At 39.8% G+C, this 15,697-nt stretch overlaps 1 pseudogene; it reads right to left on the bottom strand.

Moving 5' to 3' along the window:
- Window positions 1-27: 27 nt before the first annotated feature.
- Window positions 28-13,396, bottom strand: LOC105871554 (citrate synthase, mitochondrial-like; annotated as a pseudogene).
- Between the last annotated feature and the right edge of the window lie 2,301 nt (window positions 13,397-15,697).

The following is a 15,697-nucleotide window of genomic DNA, read 5'->3' as shown; positions in this document are numbered from 1 at the left end:
GTCAGTTTCTTCCCTCAGTCTCTAGTTTTACCCTGACCTGGAGTCCACAAACTTCATCAAACCATCTGTGCTCATGGACTTGGGCCTCTCCAGAGAGAAGCCAAGGGCTCAGTTCCATATGAACTGTGTCATTATACCCAGTGCCTGTGACACCCAAAACAGGACCATGTAGTAATTCATGTCCATCATGCCATAGTACTGGAGCAGCACCCCACTGTGAGCACTGACCTGCTCCAAGGAGATATTGGGTACATCTTGCACAGTTGAGCAACAAACTTAAACATGGGGTCATTCAGCAGGTGTTTCAGAGCAAACTCTCGCTGACAGGTATATCGTGGGTCAGTTTTCCTTAGTACTGCACGCCCATGCCCTGACACAACCAATCCTGAATTGGGTGTATTCCAGATGAGTCTTGTCTGGCACATCTTTTTTATTTTATTTTATTTTATTTTATTTTATTTTATTTTATTTTATTTTATTTTATTTTATTTTATTTTATTTTATTTTTTGAGACAGGGTCTCACTGTGTTACCCCGGTTAGAGTGACATGGCGTTAGCTTAGCTCACAGCAACCTCAAACTCCTGGGCTCAAGCAATCCTTCTGCCTCAGCCTCCCGAGTAGCTTGGACTACAGGCCTATGCCACCATGCCTGGCTAATTTTTTTCTATATATTTTTAGTTGGCCAATTAATTTCTTTCTTAAGGGTCTCGCTCTTGCTCAGGCTGGTTTTGAACTCCTAACCTTGAGCGATCCTCCAGCCTCTGGCCTCCCAGAGTGCTAGGATTACATGTGTGAGCCACCGCTCCCGGCCTTGTCTGACACATCTTTGCTAACTTTTCTCTAGTTGTGTTAGCCAGACAAGTACTTCCCAACTTGCCAGTCCATGTAGAGGCCCTGCTAGCCCATTAGTGGCTACTGGAAAGGACAGGTAAGGGTGTGAATGGGCACTGCCCACCAAATGGCTAGTTTGGGCACTAACATTTGCCACCCTCTTGGTCACTGTTGATGGTGAGGTTTGTGTGCATGAGCTCAGTGAACTGAGTAGCTTAACATGTTGGTGACATTGTGGGACCAATCCAGCTTAGGGTCAGTGGCCCCAATACTGCTGCCCTCCCAGTAAATTCTGGTAGATCTTTGCTACAACACAGGTTGCTTTGCAATCAAATCCATAAAGCCTTTATAAATCAACTCCCAGTACTTGCGTTGGTTGATACCCTCTGCATATTTTCAGTCAAAGTTACTTCCTCCATTGAGGACTGTAATGGCTGCTCTGATCTGAGACATGAGGTATAGATTGGTGGGAAAATTGTCCTAGTATAGTGACCAGATGAGAAGGCAGAGCTGCCCTCTTTACCCACTCCTTTGAGAGTCAATATAACTGTTCCTCTTGTGGGATTCATTCAGTTGTCAGCAGCCAAAATAAGTCCCTGGGCAGGAGTTCTTCCCCATCCTTAGCACTGGGCAACAGTTTCTGGCATTCAGGGATACTATGGCCTTGGAAATGGATGCCCTCATCAGGATTAAAACTGATGTTTTATATACCGATCACTTCATGCCTCTCATAGCAATACATTATGCCCACAGTGATTTGGTCTACCACCATCTTGCCATGTTGCTGCCTGAAGATCTTAATTCTGTCCTGCTCCTTAGATATCAGGTCAGCCAATATGTCTTTCAACTTCATGGAAGAAGCACTGGCATGCCAGGCAGCAAGAACAAGACAAGATGTATTCTTCACTCCCAAGTGCCAGGCAGCCACGATGAGTAAAGCTGTGGTAGGCCAACTCCAGGATCTGATGGGGAGGGGAGGAGGAGAGAGAGCTGCCACAGGAATGGGAGCTGCTGCACCAACGGGTGGACCAGGTTGAAAGGAGGCAGCTCACAATACATTAGGTCATTAAATATGAAATGTCCAATTTCTAATCAAAAGTGTAGTTTAATGTACACTTTTTTCTCAAACAAAAGCAGTACAATTAATCAAAGTATGCACCTAAACTATCAACACAGTTTTGCCATCTTTTTTATTTTTTGAGACAGAGTCTCACTTTGTTGCCCAGGCTAGAGTGAGTGCCATGGGATCAGCCTAGCTCACAGCAACCTCAGACTCCTGGGCTCAAGCAATCCTGCTGCCTCAGCCTCCCAAGTAGCTGGGACTACAGGCATGTGCCACCATGCCCAGTGAATTTTTTCTATATATATTAGTTGGCCAATTAATTTCTTTCTATTTATAGTAGAGATGGGGTCTCACTCTTGCTCAGGCTGGTTTCAAACTCCTGACCTTGAGCAATCCACCCGCTTCAGCCTCCCAGAGAGCTATGATTACAGGTGTGAGCCACTTCGTCCAGCCAGTTTTGCCATCTTAATGGTAGCTTGTTTATGCCAGCAACATAGAACCCTGGAGAGCAAGTGGTGATGAAATCACCAAAGACGTTTTCCACAGCTTGTTGAGAATTGAATATTTTTCCTTGCAAGAAGTGGTCCGAAGCCTGGAAGAAGTGGTAGTCAGCTGGTGCAAGGTTTGCTGAATATAGTGGATGACAGAGAGTTTCCAAGTGTAACTTCTGTAGTTTGAGCTTGAGCTTGGAAACTTGAGTTTCCAAGTCTAACTTCTGTAGTATTGTTTGTATGACATGTGGTTCAGCATTGTCTTGCAAGAGGATTGGCCTGTCTCTATTGACCAATCTCACCTGCTTAATTGCAAGCATCCTCATCATTTCTTCCAGTTGGTTGCAATAGATATCCACTGTAATTGATTGACCAGAGTTTGTGAAGCTATAGTGGATAATACTGGGGATGGACCACCAAACAGACACCGTTAGCTTTTTTGGAACATTCAGTTTTGGACTGTGTTTCAGCACTTCATCTTTATCCAACCATTGTGCCGAGCACTTGAGATTGTCAGAAAGAATCCATGTTTCATTACATGTAACAATATAGTGTAGAGATGGTTCACCTTTATGTCATGACATCAAAGAAAGGCAAACTTGGAGATGATTTATTTCTGACTCTTGTTTAATTCATGAGGAACCCATCTATCCAGCTTCTTTACCTTGCTGATTTGTTTCAAGTGGTCCAACAATTTTGGAATAGTAATATCAAACCTTGCTGCTCATTCACATGTAGGTTGAGATGAATTCACTCCCACTACAGCTGTCAGTTTATCATTATCCACTTTTTTATTTTTTATTAACTAGGCTTCCAAAATATAGGCATCCTAGTTCAGTAGATGGGGCACTAGACTAGCCATAAGTGCTCCCAAATTCCAACTTCAGTTCTGCTACTGATTGGCTGTGTGTGGTGAGTAAACCATTTGTTTCTTTGCCTCACTCAACCCTTTGGCCTTGTAAAATATAAAAGCAAAACAAGAGTTCTACATAGCAAGACAAGTCCTTACTGTTTAATTTGAGGAATTCCTGGCTCCAGGGCCAGTTTTAATGTAATAATAAAGCCTTCCTAGGACAGTGCAGCAAATAGTATATCCTCCTTGCTCTCTGCCCTCCCTTGGGTACCACAGTGTGCAGTCCAATCTGGGGTGGGCCATCCAGATCCCCAAGTGTGGCCCCTTGACCAAATCCAAATTTCATAGAACAAATCCCTTTTTTAAAAGATTTGTTCAGTAAAATTTGGATTCAGTCAAAAGGCCACCCTTAAGGGTCCAGAAGACCACATGTGGCCCCAAAGTCTCCCAAACAAGAGTTTTTCTGTTGCTCATAGAACAATAGCAACTATCCTTGGAACCAAACAACTAGATCACTCAAATATTCTGTTATTTTTGCATATTTATTCAAATAGTGCCTACATGTCTTTTCTCAAGTTAGGCTGCCCAATCATATAGATGAGTTCAGAGGACAATAAAGAGCTTCACAGTAGTGATAAGAATGCCACAGAGATGACCAAATGGATTCATGAGAAAAAATTTAAGAACTAATATTCTTTTTCCTAGAGAATGGAAAACTTATTTGGGGTAAGGATGATGTTATTGCAACCAGCTTCAACCGGTTGGATAGATTACCTTATAGAGGATAGCAACTTTGATCCCTGTTTCACTAAGGGTAGAACAAGAAAGTAGTCAGGAAGGAATTAATTACGTTAGAGACAGGCAGTGAGGTCTATTAAGATGCTAGAAAGGGACTTCCCCTCTCCGTTCTGATCTGTCTTGATATGTTACAGCTATCTCAAAGTCAGGGAACTGGACTGTCCCTTCAAAGCTCATCAAGACCACCAGCTTCCCAGGGAAAAGCTTACTGAGTCTTAAATGTCTCGTGAAGAAACATTGTAGCCTCCCTTAGTGTCTTATTTCATCTTTTTAAATTCTTGCAGCAAGAACATATTAATGTGGACTAGAAACCCACTGTGCAGCTGGGCTCATTTCCTCTCAGAAAGGAGGATAGATGATCACCACCCAATGTAACACCCCTAAAGTACTAAATTCCTATACCATTGTCTTTCTTTTTTTCCTTAGCTCTCACTGGGTCTATTTCCCAAAGCCTTAATTATTGTTCTTGCCCTTCTGGTTTTATGGTGAATGGTAATCCTGACACCTCCTGTCCCCAAGAACTAGAGAATTCTTGGCTTTATCTTTGTAATAAGAATTTAAATGCAATGGAATGTACGAGCAGAAATGGGTCATTTTTCTTCTGCAGATCACCAGTTGCAAGATTTCATTTCATAAAAACCAGTATATCAATTTTCTTGAAAGTACATTTTTGTGAAGCATGAAAAAATTTAATCCTGAGGTCTGTAGCTGTCAGAGAAATGAATGGCTCTTCTATTTTGAAATGACTGTCAACAAATATGAGGACCAGGTATCATTTCTCTCCTTGGCGAACTGTCAAGCTTCTCTTTATGAATCTGGCATGTTCCAGGTGGCTGAAGTAGTTTCTCATGTTCAGAAACTGGGGCAAACCGTTGTTTCTCTACCTGTGGCTTATAGTCTTATTGCCTAGGTCTGAAAAATATTCTGAGTTGCATAGTACTTAATGCAGAGAACCGAATAAAGCGATGTTTTATACTTATTTGCATATTATTTTATTGAGGTGAAATTCACATAACATAAAATTAACCACTTTAAAGTGAGCAATTCAGTAGTATTTAGTACATTTATAATGTTGTGCAACCACTATGTCAAATCCCAAAATATTTTTATTGTCCCATAAAGAAATCCCATACCCACCTACCACAAGGCCCTAGTAACCATCTATCTGCTTTCTGTCTCTATGAATTTACCTATTCTGGATATTTCATATAAATAGAATAATCTACTCTGTGACCTTTTGTGTCTGGCTTCTTTCCACTTAACATCATTTTTTCAAGGTTCATTCATGTTGTAGAATTCTTTTTTTTTATACCACAATTTGTTTATCTATTCATCCATTGATGGACATCTGGGTTGTTTCTACATTTTGACTATTATGAATAGTGCTGCTATGAACATTTATGTGCTAGTATGTATTTGAATACCTGTTTTCAATTCTTTTGGGTATATAGGGTAGAATTCCTGGGTCATATGGTAATTTTATGTTTAACCTTTGAGAAACTCCTAAACTGTTTTCCCATATTTCTTTTTGAAAGAGAAAATCCACAGCATTAATGAAATTAACTTTTCTTAGTAAGAGAAGTACAGCCTCCAAACCTGGGAATTTTCTGAAGAATCGAGGGCATATAGTTGTTCACAACAAAAGCATTTCAGCTAACTGCCCACTGCTCCTGGACAAACAGAACCAAAGTACATTCTGAACAACAGCAATAACAATAACCCGAAACTCCATAAAACACCAGGGGAAGAAATCTCAACTCATCTCCAAAATCCAGTTAGGTTTTTGCTATGTTGTTTCTCTGAGATGTTTCAATCAGAACAGACCTATTGCCCAGGTTCCTGCTGTAATTAACCTCAAACTCAATGAAGAGAATTGCTTTAAATGAATAAGCCAATTCTGAGGAGATTTACTGAGGTAAACCTGAAAAACAGTCTAAGGTGGGCAGAAGTGAGGGTTGTTCCCTTTTCTTTCTGTTGACATGAGGACCCATACTTTGAATGTTTAACTAATTTTAGCAAATTAATTACTACTTAATTATCATGTAGAAAGAGATCTGCCTATTTTCCCAGACACAGTTACTCTGTAATGGGTAAATTGTTATGAAGTCTAATCTAATTTGCCTATGGTAGAGATAGACTGGACTTTTAAAAATTCATGTCTTATGTTCAGTTTTCAGAATGTTCACAAAAGATATTGCCTTTTATGACATTGATATTGAAGATGCAGTGGAGCCTTGAATGATTCATACTCACACCTTATCCTAGAGTGCCAATAAAAGGCTGTAGGAAACAATTCACCATTTCTATAACTCCATACTTGATTAAGCTTTGCTGGTCACGGTATGTGATGGAATTATAACCATAACATAGTTAAGATGGAATAAATTAGAAACAAAAACTTTATTCTTTCTTGAAAGTTTTGTTCAAGTCAGTATAATTGAGATAATGTTCCCAAATAGCACACCCAGAAAATGAGCTCATCCTTGGTGGATCCTGCCCTGTTGTAATTCAGAATTACTCCTCAGAATTACAACTCTACTACATACAGTCCAAGTAGCATGATTGCCAGGGAATGAATCCTCAGAGAATCCTAGCTAGCCCAAGTCAGAGGAACTGCTCCTTGGCTGCTAATCCACTGTGTCTATAATAGTTCAGCCCTGATCCCTGACATTATGCTGCCTGAGTCACATGCTCTTGGAGAAGATGATGTGAGGTTTAAGTAGAAAGGTTAAAAGAGGACAGGGAGGCAGGGCAGCTTGAGGCTAGGCAGATGCACTCTTTGGTAAGACAGCATAGGAACAGATTAGTCAGAACAGACTATGTGGGATCTCACTGTCTTCATAGAGAACAAGACTTCTCCTTGAGGAGGGCTCAAAAATTCCTGAGAAGATAGTAATGATTATGCCTGTGGAGAAACAAAATGTCCCTGAAGTGGAAGTTTTGAACACAGTTATATATAATTGATTGTACAGAAAGGAGAAAGCCTGACACTTCAGGATTCAAACATATTTGGGAATATTTAGTTCATAGAAGAATTTATATTTAAACCTTAAGTCTTAATCTCTCCTTATCCTAGGTTATAACTTTAAGATACTAGGCTGGTTAGACTCCCTAAAGTTTGATTAACATTTTCCAAGGTCAGTAGAAATTACTCTTTGTATGAGAGTTGATATTCATCTTTTGGTTATTTAGCTTCTTGAGCTATTATAAAACACTTAAATTACTTTTGATATTTTCAAAAAAATCTTGGGAAATGCATCTGGTCCAAGTTAATAATTCACAGCAATATTTTTGGATGATGTCTGGGTTAACTGCCCACATAAACTGAGCCCAGCCTCCACATTATATTAGAGATTATCAGGTGCTATCCCTTCAGCTGGCACACAGGGCCCTTCCTTCTCTTGCCAGAGCAAAGGGCAAGTTCTTGGTAAACGTGCAATGCTCATATGACTAATGAGAGAAGTTGGGTTGGCTGCTAATGAAATTCTAAATCCCATTAAACCAAAACAGGAATCAGGGCATCACATCAATCTTGTGAAAGCCCCAAGAACTATTTCTGTCTCTAATATAGGGGAAACAAATTGCAGAACCTCAATGAAAACAAAAATCCATAAATGTTGCCATACCCACCTAATCCTACATTCTGATACCAGCAGCAGTACCAAGGGAGTTTGGGGAGGGAAGCCTGGTTTCTCCAGTATCAATCTCAAAAGGTCAGGAACATGTTTCAGCCTCCATCAGTAAACCTACTATCAATTCACCAGACATAGGGTTTACCTAACCATTTAGAAGCTATTTCTGTAACCTACGTATTCCCAGCTTCTCAGTCTATGACTACAGTGGAAAGTATCCTTCCATTTTATACCAAAAATATCACAATATTCTCATCTATCAGTCCATTGGCTGGAAGTTCCCCTCTCTCAAAGTGCTTTTAACTATATCTGAAACTTTACTGGCACTCCCTTATATACACTCTAAAACAGAGCTTTCCCATGCTTTCCCTATGGCTTTCTCAACCTACTGCTTTGACTTCCAGGAAAGCTCTGCCATCATGGGAACAGTTCTCCCTACTTCAGCCTCAGGAAAGAGAAACTTTTTTGTTTGGTGCAAAGCGGACATCCTGATAATGCTTCCTGCTTTTTGGTGGGGCTGGAATGCAGACAGAATACCTTTTGGGCCTAGGAGTTCCTTACCTGGAGTTCCTTACCAAGATATACTGGTTATTTTCTTCTATGAACTGCTGTTGTCCCTGCTGCTATTCCTGACAAAAACAGAATCTTGGTGTTGCTGCTATCCTGGGGACAGCTCACCACCAGCAAAGCCTGCTGGTCTTTCCATATCTCAAAGTCCAGGACCAAATGGATCCCTATTCCTGAGAGAGGTCAGGAAGTCCCTCCTTCTACAGTCCATAGTTCCAATTTATTTCCCACATGGGGATTATCCACTTCCCAGCATGACCAATAGTGGAAAATCCATACTTTGAAAATAAAAACCTACTTCTACCCAGCCATCCATCCCAATGGGTGCTCCTTGGCCCCAATAATACAATCTCAATGTTGTCTAATATTGACCCATTTCCCAGAGTCAGGGTTAGTCTCTTTTATCCATTTTTTAACACTTGTATTTTCTACCCGTACTATTTCTAAGTTACAGGGATCTCTAGGTCCATTAGTGTGTCAGTCAGGGTTCAGCATAGGTCTGGAAACAATGGCATACTCCACATAGACAACTGAGAGAAGTCAGTGAAGGCAATGTTTACAAGCACAGGCAACATTTACAAGAAATCAGCAATAGAGTGTAGTGTCTGGAGTTAGCAGCAAGGAGGAGCTGTTTCTGCCCAGTCTGAAATGGGAAGGTGAAGACACATTTATCAGAACTTAGAAAGAACATGGACAGAGCTGTCTGACAAGAGTACAAGGCTTCAGTAGATAGACTCAGCCCCCTGGGCACCCTGGCAGGCCAGGAGCTGGGGGGTAAGTACCCCAACCTCACCTTCCTCCACCTTCAACTCTTCTGCAGCAGTGCCTCCTACCCCAACGCCATTCGCCAAATCCAACCCTAAACCAGAAGGCAAGGGCGCTTGTTGATGCAGTACAAATAGATCAGCTTCCTCCAGACAGAGCAGGGTAGAGAATGATACAAAGTACATCTGGAGGAGGGAAAAACAAAATTAGCTAGCAGCTAGCTATTGTGAACCTCAACAGTTTTAATTTTTTTCTCTAAATTTATTTTCTAAAAGTTGTAAGAAATGTTCTTATGTTTGTGTAAGGATTCTACCAGTAGATTCACCTCATTGTTGCCTCTTGATTTTAAAAGGTTTAAGCGTGTGCCCTCTAAGTCATTGCTTTCCCAAACTCAAGAGCCCTTATCATTCTTATTTTGGTCCCTATTCAGCAGCAGCCCTTTTCTCTTCAGACATTTTATTGTGCCTCTCTGCTCCTTCTGAATATCTTTCATAATTTCCTTAAGGTGCAGCAACCAAAACTGCATACTTTATTCTAGAAGCATGTATCCTAAGAATGGAAGGTATGTTAATTTAATGATGAGAACTTTAAGAACAATAAGGTTAAAATAAAATTTATAGAAATAGAAATTGCAGCAGGGTTGAAAATTGAAACAATTTAGAGTTAGTTCGAAATTATTAGGAATTAGTACAACATGAACCATAAACTTGAAATTCATAGCAGGCTGTGGGGGAAAAGTTTACATAAATTTTAATATATTTTTAGTAGCTTGAAATTGACACTATTTATTGAGAATATTTGCATGGCATCAAATAGCACACATGAGTAGATATGAAATGTGCATGAATCTAGCCCCCAAATAAAAATTTCAAATGTGATAAAAGTGGTGGGGTTGGGGGTGGAGGAGAGAAAAGGCGGCTAAATCTTCCATTCTTTTTGAGAATGGATAATAATTAATTTTTATATTAATATGAAAATGTAGGCTTAATTATGTAAGGGCATCCATCAGCGCTATAAAGATGGAAATCAAAACTTTTTATAATTCTATTTTTTATTGATATATGGGAGATGTACATATTTTCAGGGTACATTGTAATACATTCATATAATTTGTAAAGATCAAATCAATATAATTGGGATATCCATCACCTTAAATATTTGTCTTTTCTCTATGCTAGAAACATTTAAATTATTCTCTTCTAACTATTTTGAAATATATAGTAGATTATTGTAAACTATACTGATCGGTCAAACACTAGGTCATATTTCTTCTGTCAAAATGCATATTTGTACCCATTAATCAGTCTTTTTTCATTTTCCCCTCTTCCCAGCCTTTGGTAACCATCAATCTATTCTCTATCTTCATGAGATCCATTGTTTTAGCTCCCACAGATGAGTGAGAACATGTGATGTTTATCTTTCTATGCTTGGCTTATTTCACTTAATCTCCAGTTCCATGCATGTTGCTGCAAATGACAGGATTTATTGTTTTTTATGTCTGAATAATATTCCATGTGTATATATGCCACATTTTCTTTATCCAGTCATCCACTGATGGGCACTTAGGTTGGTTCCATATTTTGGCTATTGTGAATTGTGCTGCAATAAACATGGGAGTGTAAATATCTCTTCAATGTATTGATTTCCTTTCTTTTGTATATATATCCAGTAGTGGAATTGCTAGATAATATGGTAGTTCTATTTTTAGTTTTTTTGAGGAAACTCCATACATTTTCCACAGTTGCTGTACTAATTTACATTCCCACCAACAGTGTATGGGGGTTACCCTTTCTACACATCCTCACCAACATCTGTTATTCCCTGTCTTTTTGATAAATGCCATTGTAACTGAGGTGAGATGATATTCATTGTGGTTTTGAGTTGCATTTCTCTGATGACCAGGGAAGTGGAGCATTTTTTCATATACCTGTTGGCCATTTGTATGTCTTCTTTTGAGAAATGTCTATTCATATCTTTTGCCCATTTTAAAAATCAGATTGTTTTCATGCTGTTGTTTGAGCTCCTTATACATTCTTGTTATTAATCCCTTGTCAGACGGACAGTTTGCAAATATTTTCTTCCATTCTTTGTGTTGTGTCTTCACTTTGTTATATGTTTTCTTTGCTGTGCAGAGGCTTTTGAGCTTGATGTGATCCAATTTATCTGTTTTCATTTTGGTTGCCTGTACCTTTGAAGTTGTACATGAAACATCTTTGCCCAGACCAATATCTGAGAGAATTTCCCCAATGTTTTCTTCTAGTAGTTTAATAGTTTCAGGAATTATATTTAAGTCTTTTACCTGTTTTAATTTGATTTTTGTATATAATGAGGTATAGGGATCTAGTTTCATTCTTATGCATATGGTTATCTAGTTTTCCTAGCACCATATTGAAGAGGCTGTCTTTTCCTTGGTATATGTTCTTGACATTTTTGTAAAAAATGAGTTGGCTGTAAGGCTGGGCATGGTGGCTCACGCCTGTAATCCTAGCACTCTGGGAGGCTGAGGCAGGAGGATCGCTCAAGGTCAGGAGTTCAAGACCAGCCTGAGCAAGAGTGAAACCCTGTTTCTACTAAAAATAGAAAGAAATTAGCTGGACAACTAAAAATATATAGAGAAAAAATTAGCCTGACATGGTGGCACGTGTCTGTAGTCCCAGCTACTCGGGAAACTAATGCAGAAGGATCACTTGAGCCCAGGAGTTTGAGGTTGCTGTGAGCTAGGCTGATGCCATGGCACTCTAGCCCAGGCAACAGAATGAAACTCTGTCTCAAAAAAAAAAAAAGAGTTGGCTGTAAATGCATGGATTTATATCTGGGTTATCTATTCTTTTCCACTGGTCTCTGTGTCATTTTTATGTCAGTGCCCTGGTGGGAATCAAAACTTTTAAAACATTAGATATGGGAGAAAAGCAATAACAAAAACTCTGCCATCTATTAATAGAAATAATTAGGAAAGGAAAAAAATCTGCAACCAGAAAGCATAATAAGTAGGAAACATAAATTACAACAACAGACATACCACATTCTTTATACATCTGTAATTCATCTTTGACTCCTCTCTCACTCACCATGTCTGTGCAGTTGACTCACTTGATTTTTCCTTGAAAAAGTCTCCTGTGTCTGACCCTTTGCATTCCTACTACCACCCCTCTGGCTCCCTGGGGCCTGTACTAATTCTGTAGCTCTAGCACAGTGTATTCAATTAATACCTCAGCCTTAGAGCAACCTTCATAAAGCATAACATCACACCCCTGCTCAAAAGCCTTCAGGGGCTCTCCATTTCTTACCATCTATCCTCTTACCTGGTTTTTCAGACCTTCTCTAATATGACCCCAGTTAACTGTTTCATCAATTCTAAAACACATTTTTTGGAAAAAACATTTGAAATGTCTGTGAAATCAGAGTGCATCTTACAGTTGATGGCAGTCATGGCATCTTAGATTTGATGGGTTTTTTTCCTAGTTTGCCTTGGCTCCAGAATACCTCTATTCTGTTCATAGAATCGAGGTATGCTATGTTATGCTCACTTTGCTATGCTATGACTCATTCTTTCACAGCTCTAAACTTTTGTGTAGATATTTTCTTCAGTCTGAGTGTCCCTCTCCCCTTGCTTCCCTTCCTATATCAGCCTATAAAAATCCAGCCCATCTTTAAGGCAGAGCTCAAAGTCCACTGCCTCAAAGAATGCTTTATTCACCACCTCAAATGGAACAACCATGCCTCTGAATCCTCTCAGTTCTTTCTTTCTACCTCTAGCAACTGTTATCACATAGGTTTTGTTTGTTTGTTTGTTTTTTAGTTTAAATACTTGTGTCTATATTACCTTCCTAGAGTCCTGAAAATTGCTTGAGAGGAAAGCTAAAATTGTGACAGTCTGTGAAAGAATATAGGTTTGTTTCACTAATGCAAATCCAGGACATCTCAAAGAGTTTTCTTTAAAATTGGTGAAGTAGTAGGATACCAGAACTCAGCAAGAGCCCTGCTTTGAACTGCCCTCTAGGGGGTCCCAGGCACTAGTATATTATGAATGAGCCAGAGAAAGACCTAAGACCCTGGATCAGTGAAAGATCCTGGATGATACTGGCGGGAATGGAGAACTGCAGAGGAGAGGGGCTGCTCGATAGGCAGGGAGAAGCCACTGGAAAGGTCAAGCTCTGAGCAACTGTGTTGCTTTGAGATTGCCAGACTTCCACTATTCTCAGATGAGTCATTGTGATGTCTTGAGAGGGTGGGGCTGGACTAAGCAATATAACAGCTTCTCCCAGGAAATCCAGACTGGGCTAAGAGTCCAAGAACTCTGGGTCACCTCCACAAGCACTTACAGGAAGATGCTGAATGTAACCCAGCCCTGCCTGTCATAGGGTGTAGTCTAGAAAAGAGGGCTTACATGTCCATGTCATCGTCTGCAACATATTCTCCTTTATCACAGCTAATTTTGCTCTCTCTCAAGCTGTACACATGAATCTTTACTGCAATACGTTCACAGAGCTTTCTTTCCCTTTTTTTATGGCAAACTTCTGTGGCCACAAGAAGGTAAAAATCAAAGCAAATGCCCTCTTGCTATTGTCCGGATATTCTGTGACTAAATTTGAAACAACCTGTGAAATTTCCTGCTTAGTTCTTCTTCCTAGAGCAAATGCCACTTTCTATAAGGGCCTCCCAGTTACCTGACTTAACTATCTGACTTGACTTTCTGTAGGTAACCCCTCTAGCATTAGTCTGTACCAACTGAGGGGTTAAATTCAAGAAGCTTGAGGTCCTGCCAGCTTCAACATTCTAACATCTGCTTGGTGCTCAACATAGCTCGCCTTCCAGGCACAAAGTTTATGTATTAATGAGTTTTAAGTTCATTTTCCTCTGAGGCAAAATGGTTGACATGATGTGAACTGGGCATGTCCCTTGAAAGCCGTCACATTCTGTCCACAGAATGTGACTTCTCTCCATGGCTTCACACCAGAACTTGCATAAGTCACAATTGTTGAGCTGATTTTGCCAAAAGAAATTGTTTTGTCCTAGAATATTTTCCTCATTAAAAAAGTTATAAATGTTTATTATAGAAAATGTAGACTATTCAAAAAATTTTTAAAAAGGAAATAAGAATCAATAAATGCAACCTCTCAGACAGAGGTAGCATTGTTAACCACATGGCATATATGCTTATATTATTAATAATATTTATTTGCATATATAGTCATATGATTTTTTAGATGTTTGATATAGAATTGGAATCACACTTTTCAAACTGTTTTTAGTCTACTTTTCTCTTGTAGTGATAAATGATTAACATTTTCCTTTGTTGTTATATAACAGTTCGAAGGATGGACTTTGGAGCTAGCCTGTGTAAATTTGAATATTGGCTGTATCACTTACTGTGTGACTCTTGGGCATGTCCTTTAACTGAAATAGTTACTTCAGATTCTTATCTGTAAAATGGGGATAATAATGATTCCCACTTCACAGAGTTGTGAATATTTCAGTGAGTCAACACTTAAACCAAACACTTAGAATAGTGGTGGCAGGTAGTAAGGGCTTTATAGGGCTACCTACAGCTACTATGACTACTAATACATTTTCTTCACAGCATTGTTTTAAAGACTGGATAGGAGTACATTGTTCAGATGTAGCATAATGTATTTAGTCAAGGTCTCATTGTTGGATAATCAGTGTTCTACGTTCTTGGTATTATGAATAATACTGCAACAAACACCTTCTTCTATTGCATTTGGAACAGAACAGACTATGCACCAGGTAGGGGAGGAATACAGTGATGGGAGATGAAAGAACTATGTTTTATCTTCTTGGTTTGGGGCTTGGTTGGATAGGCAGAGAGGATGTCAGTGGGTGTCTCACTTTTGCCTGGAAGGCCTCTGCTCAGAAACTACTCAGACCTTCTGGGACCACCCAGTCATATATCCTTTCTAAATTGAAGCACCATTAATCTTATCCTCAGATTCTGGTCAGAGTAGGATCCAATGCCCGATACATCTGGTTCTTTACCCGATTACTATCATAGATTGACTCAGCCCTGTGGGCTTAGCTCCGGAAAAGCACTGGTGGATATTCAGTGAACTATAATGAATCCCTGGAGCCTCCGTCTTTTCCAGGCTGGTGGGGATGAAGGTCCTGTTGGAGATGCTATGCTTTCTCTTAGGGCTCTATTCCTGTGGTTCTCCCCTTCAACACTACTAGGGAGAAAATGAAGGAACCTTCTGGGTTCTGATCCCCTGTCTTTAGTTATGGGAATGGTTATGGTACATTCTGGTAGAATGGGAGCAGTATCCTATGTGCAATTTGAGAGAATGATAGCCTTAGAGAAATTTTGTGGCTTCATGGAATAGCTTTATTCAACAAAGCTGTGCCACTGCAGATGAACACTGCCAATAGGAAACCTTTGCTGGGGGAACAGCGACTCATCAGATCACCTTCATGAAGCTGCATGTGGCGGAGTGTGTCAAATGCCTAGTTCTTATTGACTCTCAGGTGCCACTGACTAAACCACCTGCTTGGTTTTCAGCTGCTCCTAAACAAGAGTACATAACCTGACCGTATCCTGCTTGAACCGCAACTTATAGATTTCTGCCTTTATTATCTTGTAGGTCTCCTGGAAGGTTTTACCCACCTGCTACCTGCTGTGGGGTTCTGGATACATACACTACTTAGAGAATTCACTTAATGTGTGGAGGCATGAAGAGAGCT

This window comes from Microcebus murinus, chromosome 3, assembly GCF_040939455.1.
Source record: "Microcebus murinus isolate Inina chromosome 3, M.murinus_Inina_mat1.0, whole genome shotgun sequence".
In the NCBI taxonomy this organism is placed as follows: Eukaryota; Metazoa; Chordata; class Mammalia; order Primates; family Cheirogaleidae; genus Microcebus; species Microcebus murinus.
Note: the sequence above shows the minus strand (reverse complement) of the source record. Positions and strands in the feature narration are given on the sequence as shown.